Raw genomic sequence first — 18,893 nt, 5'->3', positions numbered from 1 at the left:
CGAGCGCCGAGCGGGAAATGATGATGATGATGATGATGATGTATACAAAAATATGTTATGTTTAAAAATGTTCATGTTTAAATGAGAAACAATTGTTTGATTAAATTGTAATCTTTTTGATTGGATAAAACAAATTATTTCTGATAGATATTTCTTAAATGAGAAACAATTGTTGGAGTGAATCAATATTTTTTTGTTTAGGATTTAACATACGATTTAAATGTATTAACTTCATTCAAAGAATAGAATTATACTTGGTGCCAAGTTGTATTATTTTGTTTTTATGAACATAGGAAATATTGTTTGAAGCAAGCTATATATTTGTCATTGGCTCAAGTTATGTAATATAGATGTGAACCATTACCCTTGTTTTTTTTAATTGGTTCAACAGAAGGCTTTTTCCAGTTGGCCCGGCCTCAGACAGAGTCTGACTTAAACCTGTGTGTTTTGCTAACAAAGATACTACAGTGAGCCCAACTCTTGACCCAAAACTCAACATTGTATGTTGGACTAAACTGCATTGCACAGTTGACATGAATACTTAATGTTTTCATTCATTTTACTCATCAAATCATAATGAGACCAACAATTTTAAGTTTTCGTTTTTACAGTGCACCCTTTCTGAAGCCTCTCTCTCACTCTCTCTCTCTCTCTCTCTCTCTCTCTCTCTCTCTCTCTCTCTCTCTCTCTCTCTCTCAGTCCCTCCCTCTCTCTCTTTCTCTCTCTCTTGTACCGTTTTGTGGAGCACGTTAATTGTCTGAGAACACTCCCATTCAGAATGCATTGGTTTACATTTCGTTCTGTGTAGCACGAGAAAAGTCGGACTATCGTGCTCTGGAACACGCTTCAATAGATTAACGTTTGTGCGCATGAGCACGCAATCACGTGATACCGGGTTGGTTGAAATCCCCACCCTGTACAGAGATGTATTTATGTAATTATAACCATGTGTTTTCATATGAAATGAACATTCAACAGAACAGATAGGTGCAATAAATATACACATGCACAAGGTATTCATGTTATTTATGTCAAATCAATATATATGGGCTACTAAAACTCAGCAATATATTGTGTTGGTAACTTCACTCAAATCTATCAACAGTCAAGTATGCATTGAGACAAATACAATAAAATATGAATATAATATTTGCAACCTTTGTGGCTGTTCAAGACACACTGAAGGCATGATTCCACCATAGGTTTGCAGAGAACTATATACAATATGCACACTGAAGGCATGATGCTACCATAGGTTTGCAGGGAAGTATATAAAATATGCACACTGAAGGCATGATGCTGTAAAAAGTGTAAATGCCCCCCCTCCTGTCAGAGGCAGCAAAACAGTCCCTTCTTAGGGCTATTTTTCACTTTATCCTCATCGCTCTGGCTTTGGGAAACCTTAAAAAAGTGAGAAATGTACCCAGATATATTAATTATTGTCAACATTTTCAATCAGTATTTACCACACTAAAAACAATAAAAAGGTGTCCAAAATTCCATTCAGTGATTGTGTTAACATATTCTAAAAAGCCTTGGGTCAACAACAATCTGGCAATACTATTATGTCAAACTATTATGTAATCTGCGAACTTCTCGTTTCGAGAGTTCGCAGATTAACGCATCCGTAGGCTGCACAAAAGTCTGGCATCTTAACTTGTCAGCAATTTCCTGTAGAAATCATAATGTAAGACAAACAAACCAGATTGGAAATCATGTGCAACTTCAGTTTAATCATGTTCAACTTAAATTATATTAAAAATAGCAATTCTGCCTCTCCCATCGATGTAAAATTACTGGGTAGCTAGCTAGCTATAGTAGCCTACCCGTGATACACATCTAAGCTGCACGATTAAGTCGAAAAGCTGCAATTGAAACATGTTCAAGCATCCAGAATTATAAACACGTTAATAACGTTTGTAAGAAATCAAACCGTTTGTAAATCCGTCAAGATTTCAGCGAGATAACAGTATTAGCGTTTGTGCAGATCACTGATTTACGTCCGCTACAACAGATTCCACCAGAAAGCTCTACTGTGGTAAGATGGCAGCCTATGGTGACGTTCTAGACCCCGTCGTAGGGCATCTAGTTAATATATATATCTATGATATGAGCGCCCTATGTTTACAGTTTGTTTGTTACAGGAAGACGCTTGTGTTATTCGTTGTTGTTGATTCTGAGGATTCTGATTGGCTTGCATGGCTTTATCCTCCCTACACTGCCGCCCATAGTTTGGCATAGTTATAATGGTGCTCGACGGCGTATTTATGCATTTTGATGTAAACGACAACTTTTTTGAAAACGATGTTGTGTGCACAATGTTATATTTGAAAACGGGGGTGGCGGGAATATTCGTTTCTATATTACCCTGCTACGTATAAACGTGGCCTCTAGAATCAAAACACCGGAACAAATAATTGAGAATGCAATGCTTCCCTGGGTCCCATATATGTCCCTGAGTCCCACACGTCACTTTGCTACACTAGTTGCTACAACACGCACATACAGACCGCAAACAACAAGCCAAGCAGAAGAATCAAAAGAAAATCTTAGCAGAAGACAAGAATGTTTGACTTTATTTTTTATTTTTTAACGTTTGTTTACGTTATCTAGCGACCCATTTTATGCAATGTTACATCATTCTTCCATAATGCTTTACACAGACCATATTTTCAATTTTTTTGAGAAATAAATGAACACATTTTTAACAAACTTTGTCGGTAGTTCTGTGAAGTAGGCTGTGAAATAGGTATTAAGTTTTTATATAAGTGGTCTTAAAAGGGTCTTAAAAAGACTTGAATTTGACTTGAAGAAACCTGTAGGAACCCTGTCTAACGGGTATCGAGTAAATGCTTGTGAACAAGTTTGTGTAATGACTGCATAAATAATGCTATCTTTTACTTATATTTCTTATTATAATTATGAATTGCTATTACACATATACACACAGCCTATAGCCTAGTTTTGAATATTTTAAGTCAAGTAGGCAAAATTGTCGTGTACATAATTGTGTGAGTCAGCAAATGGTTCTAGATCACGACAGATATGCAGAAGTATCACGGACACGTTCATAAAGTGTGACATAAATAGCCTAGACGGGTGGGGACGGGAGTCATGGGACGGCAATTATTGCTCTATTCTTTTCATCAGTGTCATGATGAGGAATTGACAACACGAGGACATGTATTGTTGTAGCAAAAGTCTTTAGCACCTGTAACTGCAGAATTTGAATGCGTACACTAAAGTCACAGTAAATTTGAAGTCGTATATATTTATTTTGCATGTGTACTCTAAAGTCACAAATGTGTAACAGTACATTTGTAGTCGTAAATATTTTTTATACCATTGTAAACACAAATTAGGGTCTATGAGTACGCAAATCTGTGTTACAGGTGCACAAATCCTTTTGCTACAATTATTGCAGCGCAGTTGGTGCAAAATAAATTCGCGCACCCGTGTTTCATAATCTGAGAACATGCCCAAAAGGTGTGCATTCGTAAACCCAAATTTGAACTAACGCATCAGAAGTTGCATATCTGTGAAAAATTTCCTCACAAATAAAATGATAAAGAACGCAATGTTAATTCAGCATTTTAATGAGCGAGCACAAATCCATTTTACAACTGCTCGAATCTGCTCCTGCAAGTGTCAGCTGTGGGGTTTTTTGCAGGTAGTTTTGCAACACGTCTAGGTGGTAAATGTGTGGCAAAAGTATTCGTATCCGTAGATTCCAGAGCGTCCGTGGGCGGGACAAAATAGTTCCGCCCATAATTTCCTAATCCAATGAAAATCGCCGGCAGGGATGCATTTCTCAAATTAAACTTGGACATAACATAAATTCAGAAATGTTAATACAATTCTTTGGGGGGAATTTACTTGAACTAAGTCATTTCATTTAACATAATGTAGGATACCCTCCTCCGTTCAGTAGGACGCCCTATTCACTTCTCCAGAAAGAAACGTATCCCGCGCAAAGAGTATGCTGCGATCTTTATAGCTCCATTGTTGGCACGCGGTGGGTCCCAGTGTAATTTGAGAAATGCATCCCTGCCGGTGATTTTCATTGGATTAGGAAATTATGGGCGGAACTATTTTGTCCCGCCCACGGACGCTCTGGCTTCTATCTCCCTGGTGAGTCTTGAGCCTTTTTCGGAAGATAGTGAGCGACTCTGCGGTCCTGAGAACGGCAGGGAGCTCGTTCCAACACTGAGGTCCCAAAACCGAGAAAAGATGTGACTTTGCTGATCGACCTTTGCTAGCTCTTAGCGATGGCGGTACCAGACGTCCAGCTGAGGTAGTTGAGCGGAGGGATCGAGCTGGGGTGTGTGGCTTTACCAATGCTTGGAGGTAGGCAGGGGCAGTTCCATCGACTGCCTTGTATGCCAGTACCATCGTTTAAAATTTGATGCGAGCTACTACAGGGAGCCAGTGGAGGTCCCGGAAGAGGGGAGTCACATGGGAGAACTTCGGTAGGTTGAACACGAGGCGTGCTGCCGCATTCTGGATCAGGGGCGGATGGTGTATAGGGGCGACTTGGTAGTTTTCAGTGTTCTAGACATATTATCTGTCATTGTCCAATCAAAATCATCAGATTCACGTCGCGTTTCAAATGGTCCCGCCTCTCTGGGCGAATTCATCGACATGGAAATCGTCCATGGATTCTCCGTTGACTGTCATGTTAAAACTTTTTTTTTCGGAAAATGAGCCTTCAATGCATTTTCAATGGGGATTTGGGACTCGCCCTAACGTGCTTGCGTCATACGTAACTGATCAAAGAGCGCGAAGGGATATCTTCGATCAGGTCACTTGCTAATTTCAACATGGCTGCTAATGTGTGCAATTCCGTTGCGTCTCTGAAAGAAGTTCCTTTAAGTCGACGATCCAATTCAGATAAATTGGCATTAAAACAATCAGGACCGCCAAGATCAAAATTAATAAAGAAAGTGGTCGCACGTCGACATTCTGTACCAGAGGCTCCAGAAGAAGGACATTGACTGCAGTCTTCATCAAAAGTGCCCTCGAGAGCTTCACAAGCAGTCTGCAGACCATTAGGTAAGATAACATTTATATAATTTGATCCTTCTCAAAGCAAAGCTTTGTTATGAGAATATATGCATGAAAGGAGACTGTATTTGTGTTCTTTTTTATAATGTATTGCCAGTGGTGTAATCTAGCTTGCTTTACTCTGTGCTGGACATCCTGGTTAGGCGAGGCACAATGGATAGCTTAAAAAACAGTGTTTAACACTAACCTTATGCATCCCTGCCCATTTGAAGTGGATATACTCATCATGCAGTCAGTGTGTCTTGAACAACCACACATAAAAGGTTGCCCATATTATATTGATATTTTATCGTATTTGTCTAAATGCATACTTGAATGTAGATATATTTATGAGTGAAGTTACCAACACAATAAAAAAAAACAGTGTTTAACACTAACATTATGCATTCCTGCCCATTTTAAGTAGGTATGCTGATATCTTTTTACTGGATAAAGTATGGACATGTGCATCACGTAGACTACAGTACTGTACACAGCCTAACAAACACATTATTGGTTTGTTTGCATTCAGAGACTCTGACCAGCTGCAAGAGCCATCAGGAACCGACAGACCAAGGACGGTTTTGACAGAAGAGGCGAAGCAGAGGCTGTCTGAAGAGGCCTGCGACACCATCCTGGCTCACAACAAAGCGAGGTTCACTGCCCACCTTGTGAGTGCTACCTTAGTACAAGGAACTATGTGCACTGTACCAGGTTATCATGAGCTACAACCTCCAGGAGACATTCTCTGATACTGTGTGAGTTTGTTGAACATTCTCATAACTACTCCTATGACAACAGCTTGACCTGAGAGATGTTTCTCAACTTTGAAAATAATTAAGACATAAGATGATGGACACTGGGTTACAGCGGCCCTCACAACCCCCCCACCCCCCCTTCCTGTGAGAATGGACACTGGGTTAAAGCGGCCCTCACAACCTCACACCACCACCCCACCCCTTTCAAGTGTATAATGTATATACCGTCCGTAATTTTCGGACTATAAGCCGCGCCTTTTTCCCCATTTTTCGAGTCTGCGGCTTATATAACAACCCGGTATCACGCAATTGCGTGCTCCTGTGCACGAACGTTAATCTATTGAAGCGTGTTCCCGAGCACGATAGTCCGACTTTTTGCGTGTTACACAAAACGAAATGTAAACCAATGCATTCTGAATGGGAGTGTTCTAAGACAATTAACGTGCTCCACAAAACGGTACGAGAGAGAGAGAAAGAGAGAGCGGGAGGGACAGAGAGAGAGAGAGAGCGAGAGAGGCTTCAGAAAGGGTGTGCGCAGATAGTACAGTGCACCCTAGTTATGTTTATGCCAAAACCTATATATATAATTAGGCTGTGGAAATTGCAATAAGTTAAGAACACAACTTCGCACGTTGAGCACACAGCTGTGTGACTCGTTTATTTTGTAAAAAAGAAAACCGGAAAACAAAGCGTGCTGAAGGTAAACAAATCCAGCATGGTCTGTGACGTCATGAGACGCACGTTAGTTGAAGGGGGGGGGGGGGGGGGGGGACACGTTTGTTGAGGGGGGGAGACACGTTTGTAGGGGGGGGGGCACGCGAGAGTTGGTTTTTATTGAACGCTCGACAACGAGAGTTGGTTTTTATTGAACGAGACTTCAACACGGAACAGCTGCACGAAACGATGGTCACGTCACTCTCGGTGACGGTGTCGACAATAATGAACACACGAACAATGTTAATAGAACAACACACAACCACATAACATCCCGAACCCATTAACCCCACTTAATCCTAACAACAAAACAAGTTAACAAAAGCCCCATTTGTCAACTGAGAACCCCAATTCCCAGAATCCCCCGCGGCTCCGGAACACGGCGTAGCTTATATTAATCTTTATTATCTGAATGGGAAATGCAATATTTTAGGACAGATACACCATTAAACGCGTTTCTAATGACATTTCTAGCGAGAAATGTACATTTTCCTTACATAATCTTCAGTCAGTGAATGTGTATGATCTTTATTAATCTTTATTGTCTGAATGGGAAATGCAATATTTTAGGACAGATACACGATTAAACGCGATTCTAATGACTTTTCTAGCGAGAAATGTACATTTTCCTTACATAATCTTCAGTCAGTGAATGTGTATGATCATTATTAATCTTTATTATCTGAATGGGAAATGCAATATTTTAGGACCGATTCACCGTTAAACGTGTTTCTAATAACATTTCTAGCGAGAAATATACTTTTTACTTGCATAATCTTCAGTCAGTGATTGTGTCTGATCTTTAGTTTTATAGTTATTAGGATTTGATCGGCTCGCTCGCATGTTTCAACGACGTCAGGTTGCTTTCGCTAAACTAGCAGCTCACGTGCTTCCTGCGTTTGTGTTATTAAACTGTTACTTTATGTAACTTTTAATGATATCATCTTGTTACAAACACGTATATCTGAGAGCCAACCCAGTCGCCAAAAGCATACGTTGACAGTGTACTTTTCGTGAACACTGGATTACGTCGCATTTCAACATAAAATAGCGTGTTATACACACACACACACACGCACGCACACGCACAGACACACACACACAAGCACACACATGCACGCACAGACACACAGACACAGACACAGACACACACACACACACACACACACACACACACACACACACACACACACACACACACACACACACACACACACACACACACACACACGCACTCACTCACACGGTGCATTTCGCTGCTAAAACAACAACAAAAAAATATTCCCTCAAATATTATTACTTTCAAAACGTTGGCCAAAATGGCCAATAATATCATTTTTTATTTGGGATGCTTCTAGGACATTTTGGGTGGATTTTGAACGGTATGTGGGGGGCACGTTTTTTGCAGGACCTGGCAACCCTGCGCTGTTGCCCGAGATCTGGATCCACCCCGACGTGGTGCCGTCCCCTTTTGACCTTTTGACCCCAGACTTCTGGGGGAATAGCTGAATCAATTCATTAGTCAATCAGAAGCATGTAAATATGTTCCCGGTGGCGTAAGAGTACGAACAAGGTGTCCTTCAACATCTACGCTTCCAGGAGATTGCAACGGTGCCACACATGAGCATATTCAAACATGTTTAATGGTAGTAATTAGCTGTCGAAATTGGAGGCCTTAATCAATACTGAGCAGCTATTGATTTGCTTCCCGATAAAGATTTGTCACAAATTACATGTTATTTAGCATCTACACGTTGAGCTGAGTCCAATGACACCAAGAACGACACTCTAGCTAATGGTAACATGTATTTTACATGGTACACCTAGGTCTAGGACATGATCTCGGTGTAGCAAGAGGCCGAGCTTGATCTCATTGGACTCAGCTTAACGTGTAGATGCTAATTAACATGTAATTTGTCAAAAATCTCCATCGGGAAGCAAATCTATAGCTGGTCATTATTGATAAAGGCCTCCAAAATCGACAGCTAATTACTCCCCTGAAACATATTCAAATATGATCATGTGTGGCACTGTTGCAATCGTCTCGAAACGTAGATGTCAAAGGACACCTTGTTTGTTCTGTTGCACCACCGGGAAGATATTTTCATACTTCTAATGGATTGATTCATGTTTTAAGGTTCTCGGAGTGAGACTTTAAATGGCTGCAGCAGAAGTGTTGAGACGAAAGATGACATCAAGAGATTTATAGAATATTCCCATTCACATTATGATTCTTCGTCGTAACATCCGACCAAACATCCTTTACATTCACAGAGCGAAGATTATGAAAGTCCAGGCTCAGCAAGTGCTCCATCTCGTTGCACCTGCACCTAGCGGCTCGCTTGCAAGATTTTGGCCTGAAGTTCTTCCCAGACCTACACCCTAGCCATCCAACATGCATATCTGAGAATCAGGCCTCTCTTTAATAATGACAAAAAGTTATGAGAGAAACACACATTAACTTTTTGTTATCTCATAAGCGGCGTGGTGCCGGCTCCTTTTGACCTTTTGACCCCCGACTTCAAAAACGTGGCCACAGGCCAGCTGTGTCTACACACCTTTAGCCACAAATGTACACCTCCATCCCACAAAAAATGGGGACTAGAAACTAACCTCTGTCTTATGTACATTTACTGTACTGTTGGAGGTCACGCCCCTTTGCCGACCTTTTCGAGATAGCTAGGGATGCTAAAATGTTTACACACATTTCCCGGGGCCCTGTGTACGACATATCCGAGATTTGGAGTTCTAGCCCTTAGAGAAAAAAAGTTTTCCCAAATGGAGTGTCATTTGGACAAAGCCCCTCAGAAGTGTAGCCTGCAAGACCTAATGGTTCAGAATGTGGTGGAAAAACAGTTTTTGAGATAGGAAGGTCCTACCGCCCTGAAATTGTAATACCTTATTCTAGGGCCTAACTGGGACCTCCGCACCGAAACTTGGCCCGGTCGGACCCCGAGGGCAGGAAGGGGGGGCCTGCCCTCGGGGTCTGACCGGGCCAAGTCTCGGGCAGGAAGGGCCCCCCCTTCCTGCCCTCGGGGTCCGACCGGGCCAAGTTTCGGTGCGGAGGTCCCAGTTAGGCCCTAGAATAAGGTATTACAATTTCAGGGCGGTAGGACCTTCCTATCTCAAAAACTGTTTTTCCACCACATTCTGAACCATTAGGTCTTGCAGGCTACACTTCTGAGGGGCTTTGTCCAAATGACACTCCATTTGGGAAAACTTTTTTTCTCTAAGGGCTAGAACTCCAAATCTCGGATATGTCGTACACAGGGCCCCGGGAAATGTGTGTAAACATTTTAGCATCCCTAGCTATCTCGAAAAGGTCGGCAAAGGGGCGTGACCTCCAACAGTACAGTAAATGTACATAAGACAGAGGTTAGTTTCTAGTCCCCATTTTTTGTGGGATGGAGGTGTACATTTGTGGCTAAAGGTGTGTAGACACAGCTGGCCTGTGGCCACGTTTTTGAAGTCGGGGGTCAAAAGGTCAAAAGGAGCCGGCACCACGCCGCTTATGAGATAACAAAAAGTTAATGTGTGTTTCTCTCATAACTTTTTGTCATTATTAAAGAGAGGCCTGATTCTCAGATATGCATGTTGGATGGCTAGGGTGTAGGTCTGGGAAGAACTTCAGGCCAAAATCTTGCAAGCGAGCCGCTAGGTGCAGGTGCAACGAGATGGAGCACTTGCTGAGCCTGGACTTTCATAATCTTCGCTCTGTGAATGTAAAGGATGTTTGGTCGGATGTTACGACGAAGAATCATAATGTGAATGGGAATATTCTATAAATCTCTTGATGTCATCTTTCGTCTCAACACTTCTGCTGCAGCCATTTAAAGTCTCACTCCGAGAACCTTAAAACATGAATCAATCCATTAGAAGTATGAAAATATCTTCCCGGTGGTGCAACAGAACAAACAAGGTGTCCTTTGACATCTACGTTTCGAGACGATTGCAACAGTGCCACACATGATCATATTTGAATATGTTTCAGGGGAGTAATTAGCTGTCGATTTTGGAGGCCTTTATCAATAATGACCAGCTATAGATTTGCTTCCCGATGGAGATTTTTGACAAATTACATGTTAATTAGCATCTACACGTTAAGCTGAGTCCAATGAGATCAAGCTCGGCCTCTTGCTACACCGAGATCATGTCCTAGACCTAGGTGTACCATGTAAAATACATGTTACCATTAGCTAGAGTGTCGTTCTTGGTGTCATTGGACTCAGCTCAACGTGTAGATGCTAAATAACATGTAATTTGTGACAAATCTTTATCGGGAAGCAAATCAATAGCTGCTCAGTATTGATTAAGGCCTCCAATTTCGACAGCTAATTACTACCATTAAACATGTTTGAATATGCTCATGTGTGGCACCGTTGCAATCTCCTGGAAGCGTAGATGTTGAAGGACACCTTGTTCGTACTCTTACGCCACCGGGAACATATTTACATGCTTCTGATTGACTAATGAATTGATTCAGCTATTCCCCCAGAAGTCTGGGGTCAAAAGGTCAAAAGGGGACGGCACCACGTCGGGGTGGATCCAGATCTCGGGCAACAGCGCAGGGTTGCCAGGTCCTGCAAAAAACGTGCCCCCCACATACCGTTCAAAATCCACCCAAAATGTCCTAGAAGCATCCCAAATAAAAAATGATATTATTGGCCATTTTGGCCAACGTTTTGAAAGTAATAATATTTGAGGGAATATTTTGTTGTTGTTGTTTTAGCAGCGAAATGCACCGTGTGAGTGAGTGCGTGTGTGTGTGTGTGTGTGTGTGTGTGTGTGTGTGTGTGTGTGTGTGTGTGTGTGTGTGTGTGTGTGTGTGTGTGTGTGTGTCTGTGTCTGTGTGTCTGTGCGTGCATGTGTGTGCTTGTGTGTGTGTGTCTGTGCGTGTGCGTGCGTGTGTGTGTGTGTGTATAACACGCTATTTTATGTTGAAATGCGACGTAATCCAGTGTTCACGAAAAGTACACTGTCAACGTATGCTTTTGGCGACTGGGTTGGCTCTCAGATATACGTGTTTGTAACAAGATGATATCATTAAAAGTTACATAAAGTAACAGTTTAATAACACAAACGCAGGAAGCACGTGAGCTGCTAGTTTAGCGAAAGCAACCTGACGTCGTTGAAACATGCGAGCGAGCCGATCAAATCCTAATAACTATAAAACTAAAGATCAGACACAATCACTGACTGAAGATTATGCAAGTAAAAAGTATATTTCTCGCTAGAAATGTTATTAGAAACACGTTTAACGGTGAATCGGTCCTAAAATATTGCATTTCCCATTCAGATAATAAAGATTAATAATGATCATACACATTCACTGACTGAAGATTATGTAAGGAAAATGTACATTTCTCGCTAGAAAAGTCATTAGAATCGCGTTTAATCGTGTATCTGTCCTAAAATATTGCATTTCCCATTCAGACAATAAAGATTAATAAAGATCATACACATTCACTGACTGAAGATTATGTAAGGAAAATGTACATTTCTCGCTAGAAATGTCATTAGAAACGTGTTTAATGGTGTATCTGTCCTAAAATATTGCATTTCCCATTCAGATAATAAAGATTAATATAAGCTACGCCGTGTTCCGGAGCCGCGGGGGATTCTGGGAATTGGGGTTCTCAGTTGACAAATGGGGCTTTTGTTGACTTGTTTTGTTGTTAGGATTAAGTGGGGTTAATGGGTTCGGGATGTTATGTGGTTGTGTGTTGTTCTATTAACATTGTTCGTGTGTTCATTATTGTCGACACCGTCACCGAGAGTGACGTGACCATCGTTTCGTGCAGCTGTTCCGTGTTGAAGTCTCGTTCAATAAAAACCAACTCTCGTTGTCGAGCGTTCAATAAAAACCAACTCTCGCGTGCCCCCCCCCTACAAACGTGTGTCCCCCCCCTCAACAAACGTGTCCCCCCCCCCCCCCCCCCCCTTCAACTAACGTGCGTCTCATGACGTCACAGACCATGCTGGATTTGTTTACCTTCAGCACGCTTTGTTTTCCGGTTTTCTTTTTTACAAAATAAACGAGTCACACGGCTGTGTGCTCAACGTGCGAAGTTGTGTTCTTAACTTATTGCAATTTCCACAGCCTAATTATATATATAGGTTTTGGCATAAACATAACTAGGGTGCACTGTACTATCTGCGCACACCCTTTCTGAAGCCTCTCTCGCTCTCTCTCTCTCTCTGTCCCTCCCGCTCTCTCTTTCTCTCTCTCTCGTACCGTTTTGTGGAGCACGTTAATTGTCTTAGAACACTCCCATTCAGAATGCATTGGTTTACATTTCGTTTTGTGTAACACGCAAAAAGTCGGACTATCGTGCTCGGGAACACGCTTCAATAGATTAACGTTCGTGCGCAGGAGCACGCAATTGCGTGATACCGGGTTGTATATAACGGTGCGGCTAATCTATGGATTTTACAGGTTACAGACGAGTCCACCGACTTTAACTCTATGGGCTCTATGACCGGTCCGCGCCCCGCCACCAGTGGCGGGCTCCAGCAGGAAACGCTGGAAGTAGTAGTGGGGACAGAAAATGCAGCTGCAATAGTTTGCTGACCTGCAATAGGTTTCATCTTTTTCTTTGGTGGCATTTTTGCGTTCTCTCTTCTCTGCCTGTTTCTCGAGAAAAACGGGATCTCGTTGGAAGCGCGATGTATGCGCAGGCGCCGTTTGGGCATGACAATATGGCGGCTGCCGTTCAATGTAGTTTTCATCACCACCACCGGATTATGTTTCATTTATTTCATTACAGCACGTCCCCTAAACGTTACAACATAATCGACACGAATGAGCACAGCATCGAGCAGTGGAAACGTGGGTTTATTTACTATGAAGTTCGTATTTTTAATTGTTGAAATGAAATCAGCGGTGACAAGCTAGTTGTTTTGGTAGCGGCTAAATTAGCATGTCGCGATACTTTGTACAGGGGATCACGTCTGCGCCGAGTAGATGCGCAGAGGGTTGAAACAGAGCTTGTCCGGTCTGCTCACAATAAGGTTTCTTTGGCCAGTTACTGTGATTAAACACGAGTTGTTTAATGTTCACAATGTATCGTTTTTCATGGGGAAAATGAGATGCGTCCCCGGGACGCATGGATAGTGAGTTTAGTGCGTCATTTCAGATTTTAATACGTCAGGGACGCAGGACGCGTACCTAGCAACATCACTGCACCCGCGGCTTATAGTCCAGTGCGGCTTATCTATGTACACATCATTCAATTTAGCTGCTGCGGCTTATACTCAGGTGTGCCTTATAGTGCGGAAAATACGGTAGTTCTCTGCAAACCTATGGCGGCATCATGCCTTCAGTGTGTATATTGTATATAATTCTCTGCAAACCTATGGCGGCATCATGCCTTCAGTGTGCATATTGTATATAGTTCTCGGCAAACCTATGGTGGCATCATGCCTTCAGTGTGCATATTGTATGTAGTTCTCTGCAAACCTATGGCGGCATCATGCCTTCAGTGTGCATATTGTATGTAGTTCTCTGCAAACCTATGGTGGCATCATGCCTTCAGTGTGCATATTGTATATAGTTCTCTGCAAACCTATGGCGGCATCATGCCTTCAGTGTGTATATTGTATATAGTTCTCTGCAAACCTATGGTGGCATCATGCCTTCAGTGTGCATATTGTATATAGTTCTCTGCAAACCTATGGTGGCATCATGCCTTCAGTGTGCCTATTGTATGTAGTTCTCTGCAAACCTATGGTGGAATCATGCCTTCAGTGTGTCTTGAACAACCACACATAAAAGGTTGCACATATTATATTGATATTTTTTCATATTTGTCTAAATGCATACTTGACTGTAGATAGATTTATGAGTGAAGTTACCAACACTACAATAGATTGGCCGTAACACACTCAACCCTTTTAGAATCACATTCTCTCTCTCACTCTCCCTCTCTCACAAACACACATACAGATAGAGACAGAGAGAGATTGTTAACTTGTGTATAATTCCCAATTATTATTGATGTATTTGCACTTTTAATCTTGCTGAATTCTACAAGGCAAATCTCATCTCATCATCTCATTTTCGTCTGCTTATCCGGGGTCGGGTTGCGGGGGGAGCAGCTCAAGCAGGGGGCCCCAGACTTCCCTTTCCCGGGCCACATTGACCAACTCTGACGGGGGGATCCCGAGGCGTTCCCAGGCCAGTGTTGAGATATAATCTCTCCACCTAGTCCTGGGTCTTCCCCGAGGTCTCCTCCCCACTGGACGTGCCTGAAACACCTCCCAAGGAAGGCGCCCAGTGGGCATCCTTACCAGATGCCCGAACCACCTCAGCTGACTCCTTTCTAAGTAAAGGAGCAGCGGCTCTAATCCGAGTTCCTCACGGATGGCTGAGCTTCTCACCCTATCCCTAAGGGAGACGCCAGCCACCCTTCTGAGAAAACTCATCTCGGCCGCTTGTACCCGCGATCTCGTCCTTTCGGTCATCACCCAGCCCTCATGACCATAGGTGAGGATAGGAACGAAGATCGACCAGTAGATCGAGAGCTTTGCCTTGCGGCTCAGCTCTCTTTTCGTTACAACGGTGCGGTAAAGCGAACGCAATATCGCCCCCGCTGCTCCGATTCTCCGGCCAATCTCACGCTCCATAGTACCCTCACTCGCGAACAAGACCCACGAGGAACTTGAACTCCTTCACTTGGGCTAAGGACTCATTTCCTACCCGGAGTAAGCAATCCATCGGATTCCTGCTAAGAGTCATGGCCTCAGATTTAGCGGTGCTGATCCTCATCCCAGCCGCTTCACACTCGGCCGCCAGCCGATCCAGTGAGTGCTGAAGGTCACAGGCCGATGATCCAATAAGGACCACATCATCTGCAAAAAGCAGTGACGAGTTACTCAGACCACAGAACTGCAACCCCTCCCCACCACGACTACGCCTCGATATCCTGTCCATGTATATCACAAACAGGATTGGTGACAAGGCGCAGCCTTGGCGGAGACCAGCACCCACTGAGAACGAAACTGACTGGCTGCCGAGGACGCGAACACAGCTCTCGCTTTGGGAGTACAGAGATTGGATGGCCCTGAGGATAGACCCCCTTACCCCATACTCCCGCAGCACCTCCCACAGTTTCTCCTGGGGGACCCGGTCATACGCCTTCTCCAGATCCACAAAACACATGTAGACCGGATGGGCATACTCCCAGGCCCCCTCCAGGATCCTTGCGAGAGTGAAGAGCTGGTCCGTAGTTCCACGTCCGGGGCGAAAACCGCATTGTTCCTCCTCAATCTGAGGTTCGACGATCGGCCGAACCCTCCTTTCCAGCACCTTGGAGTAGACTTTACCAGGGAGGCTGAGAAGTGTGATACCCCGGTAATTGGCACACACTCTCTGGTCCCCCTTTTTGAACAGGGGAACCACCACCCCGGTTTGCCACTCCTTTGGCACTGTACCCGACTCCAACGCGATGTTGAATAGGCGTGTCAACCATGACAGCCCCTCAACTACCAGAGCCTTTAGCATTTCTGGCTGGATCTCATCATTCCCTGGGGCTTTGCCACTGCGGAGATGTTTGACTACCTCAGTGACCTCCACCAGGGAAATTGACGACGAAACACCATCAACCTGAAGCTCTGCCTCCAACATAGAGGGCGCGTTATTCGGATTCAGGAGTTCCTCAAAGTGTTCCTTCCAACGTCCGACGACCTCCTCAGTTGAGGTCAACAGAGTCCCATCCTTACTGTACACAGCTTGGATGGTTCCCCGTTTCCCCCTCCTGAGGTGCCGGATAGTCTTCCAGAAACACTTTGGTGCCGACCGAAAGTCCTTCTCCATGGCCTATCCGAACTTCTCCCACACCCGCTGCTTAGCCTCCAACACGGCAGCAGCTAAAGCCCTTCGGGCCTGTCGGTACCCTGCAACCGAGTCAGGAGTCCTCCTGGATATCATATCCCGGAAGGCCTCATTCTTCAATCGGACGGCTTCCCTGACCACCGGTGTCCACCACGGTGTCCGAGGGTTACCGTCCCTTGAGGAGCCTAAGACCCTGAGGCCACAGCTAGCCACCGCAGCTTCAGCAATGGAGGCTTTGAACACCGCCCACTACGGCTCAATGCCCCCAACCTCCACAGGAATGCCAGAACAACTCTGCCGGAGGTGTGAGTTGAAGATACCTAGGACGGGGACCTCCTCCAGACGTTCCCAGTTCACCCGCACTACTCGTTTGGGCTTACCAGGTCTATCCGGAAATTTCCCCCATTCCCTGATCCAACTCACAACCAGATGGTGGTCGGTTGACAGTTCCGCCCCTCTCTTTACCCGAGTGTCCAAAACATGCGGCCTCAGATCAGATGACACGATCACAAAATCGATCATTGATCTTCGGCCTAGGGTACTCCAATACCAGGTACACTTATGAGCACCCTTATGTTCGAACATGGTGTTTGTTATGGATAATCCATGACTAGCACAGAAGTCCAATAACAAATGACCGCTCGGGTTTAGATCAGGGAGGCCGTTCCTCCCCACCACGCCTCTCCAGGTGTCTCCATCGTTGCCCACGTGGGCGTTGAAGTCACCCAGCAGAACTACGGAGTCCCCTACTGGAGCCCCATACAGGACTCCATTCAGGGTCTCAAAGAAGGCCGAGTGCTCTGAGCTGCTGTTTGGTGCATACGCACAAACAACAGTCAGAGTTTTCCCCCCTACAACCCTTAGGCGCAGGGAGGCGACCCTCTCGTCTACCGGGGTAAACTCCAACACCGCGGCGCTCAGCCGGGGATTTATGAGTATCCCCACACCCGCCCGGCGCCTCACGCCCTTGGCAACTCCGGAGAAGAATAGAGTCCAACCCTTATCCAGGAGTACGGTACCAGAGCTGAGACTGTGCGTGGAGGTAAGCCCCACCAGATCTAACTGATAGCGCTCCACCTCCCTCACAAGCTCCGGTTCCTTTCCCCACAGCGAGGTGACGTTCCACGTCCCCAGAGCCAGCTTCTGCTGCCCGGGTCTGGTCCGTCGAGACCCCTGACCTTCGCTGCCACCCATGTGGCTGCGCACCCGACCCCAACGGGTCTTCCCACAGGTGGTGGGCCCATGGGATGAAGAGAGGGGGGGTGCCACGTAGTTTGTTCGGGCTGTGCCCGACCGGGCTCCGTGGCAAACCCGGCCACCAGGCGCTCGCCATCGAGCCCTCCGTCTGGGCCTGGCTCCAGACGGGGGCCCCGGGCTTCCTCCGGGCCGGGTCACATCTCCTCTTCTTACGTTATTCATTGAGGATTTTTGAACCATTCTTAGTCTGGCCCCTCACCTGAGACCACTCTGCCATGAGAGACCCTACCAGGAGCACAAGGTTCCAGACAACACAGCCCTCAGGTTCACAGGGACACGCAAACCTCTCCACCACGATAAGGTGACGGTTCCAGGAGAGGCAAATTAAGGCAAATAAAATAAGTTAAAACTCAGTTCCCGGGCTCCATTCGTCTTTGTAAGGAAATGTTTTATTTTGTCTTTATTATTTTGTCCCAATGCACCAGAATGCTTAATTTGTATGTGAAAATCGCAAAAAAATCTTCAGGGGGAGGATGCCCCCAGACCCCCAGGGGTTTGGTTTACAAACTTTCAGCCCCCCCATAAAATAAAATTCACCAGCCGCCACTGTTCTGGATGCGCTGCAAGGGTTTAATCGCAGAGGCAGGAAGTCCAGCCAGGAGTGAGTTGCAGTAGTCGAGGCGGGAGATGACCAATGATTGGACTAGAAGCTGAGCTGCTTCCCTTGTGAGGAAGGGCCGGATTCTTCGGATGTGCAAATCTGCAGGATCGGGCCACCGCAGTGAAGTTTGCGGTGCAGCCAGGGCCGTTGCTACGATTCCTGGGCCCCTAGACAAGATTTACTGATGGGCCCCCCTGCGCTGAATTGTTGACGGGGGGGGGGGGGGGGGGTGTAAGGAGCAATTGTTGACGGGGGGGGAGGGGGGGGGGGGGGGGGTGGAAGGAGCAATTGTTAACGAGGGAGAAATTGTTGACGGGGGGGGGGGGGGCGCTATGGTAGTACTAGGTTTGGACAAGGAGCCATTCCATGTTACTTGATAGGTGCGGTTCGTCAGGTAGGATGTGAACCAGGAAAGAGCAGATTCAGCAATGCCAAGTTCAGCAAGAGTGGCAAGGAGGATCTGGTGGTTCACCGTGTCAAATGCTGCGGACAGGTCGAGGAGAATGAGAACCGAAGAGAGGGATGAGGTTTTTTTTTTTTTTTTTTTTTTTTTTGTGGGCCCCCCCTGGGCTGTGGGCCCCTAGAATCGTCATCACCTTTCACCCCTTATCGACGGCCCTGGGTGCAGCATAACTGATTGTCCAGGACCACACCGAGGGTTCTGGCAGTAGGAGAAGGAGATACAGTG

The sequence above is a fragment of the Gadus chalcogrammus genome, chromosome 19 (genome assembly GCF_026213295.1).
Source record: "Gadus chalcogrammus isolate NIFS_2021 chromosome 19, NIFS_Gcha_1.0, whole genome shotgun sequence".
NCBI classification, from domain to species: Eukaryota; Metazoa; Chordata; class Actinopteri; order Gadiformes; family Gadidae; genus Gadus; species Gadus chalcogrammus.
The sequence above is the reverse complement of the archived record's forward strand: the minus strand, read 5'-3'. Positions refer to the sequence as shown.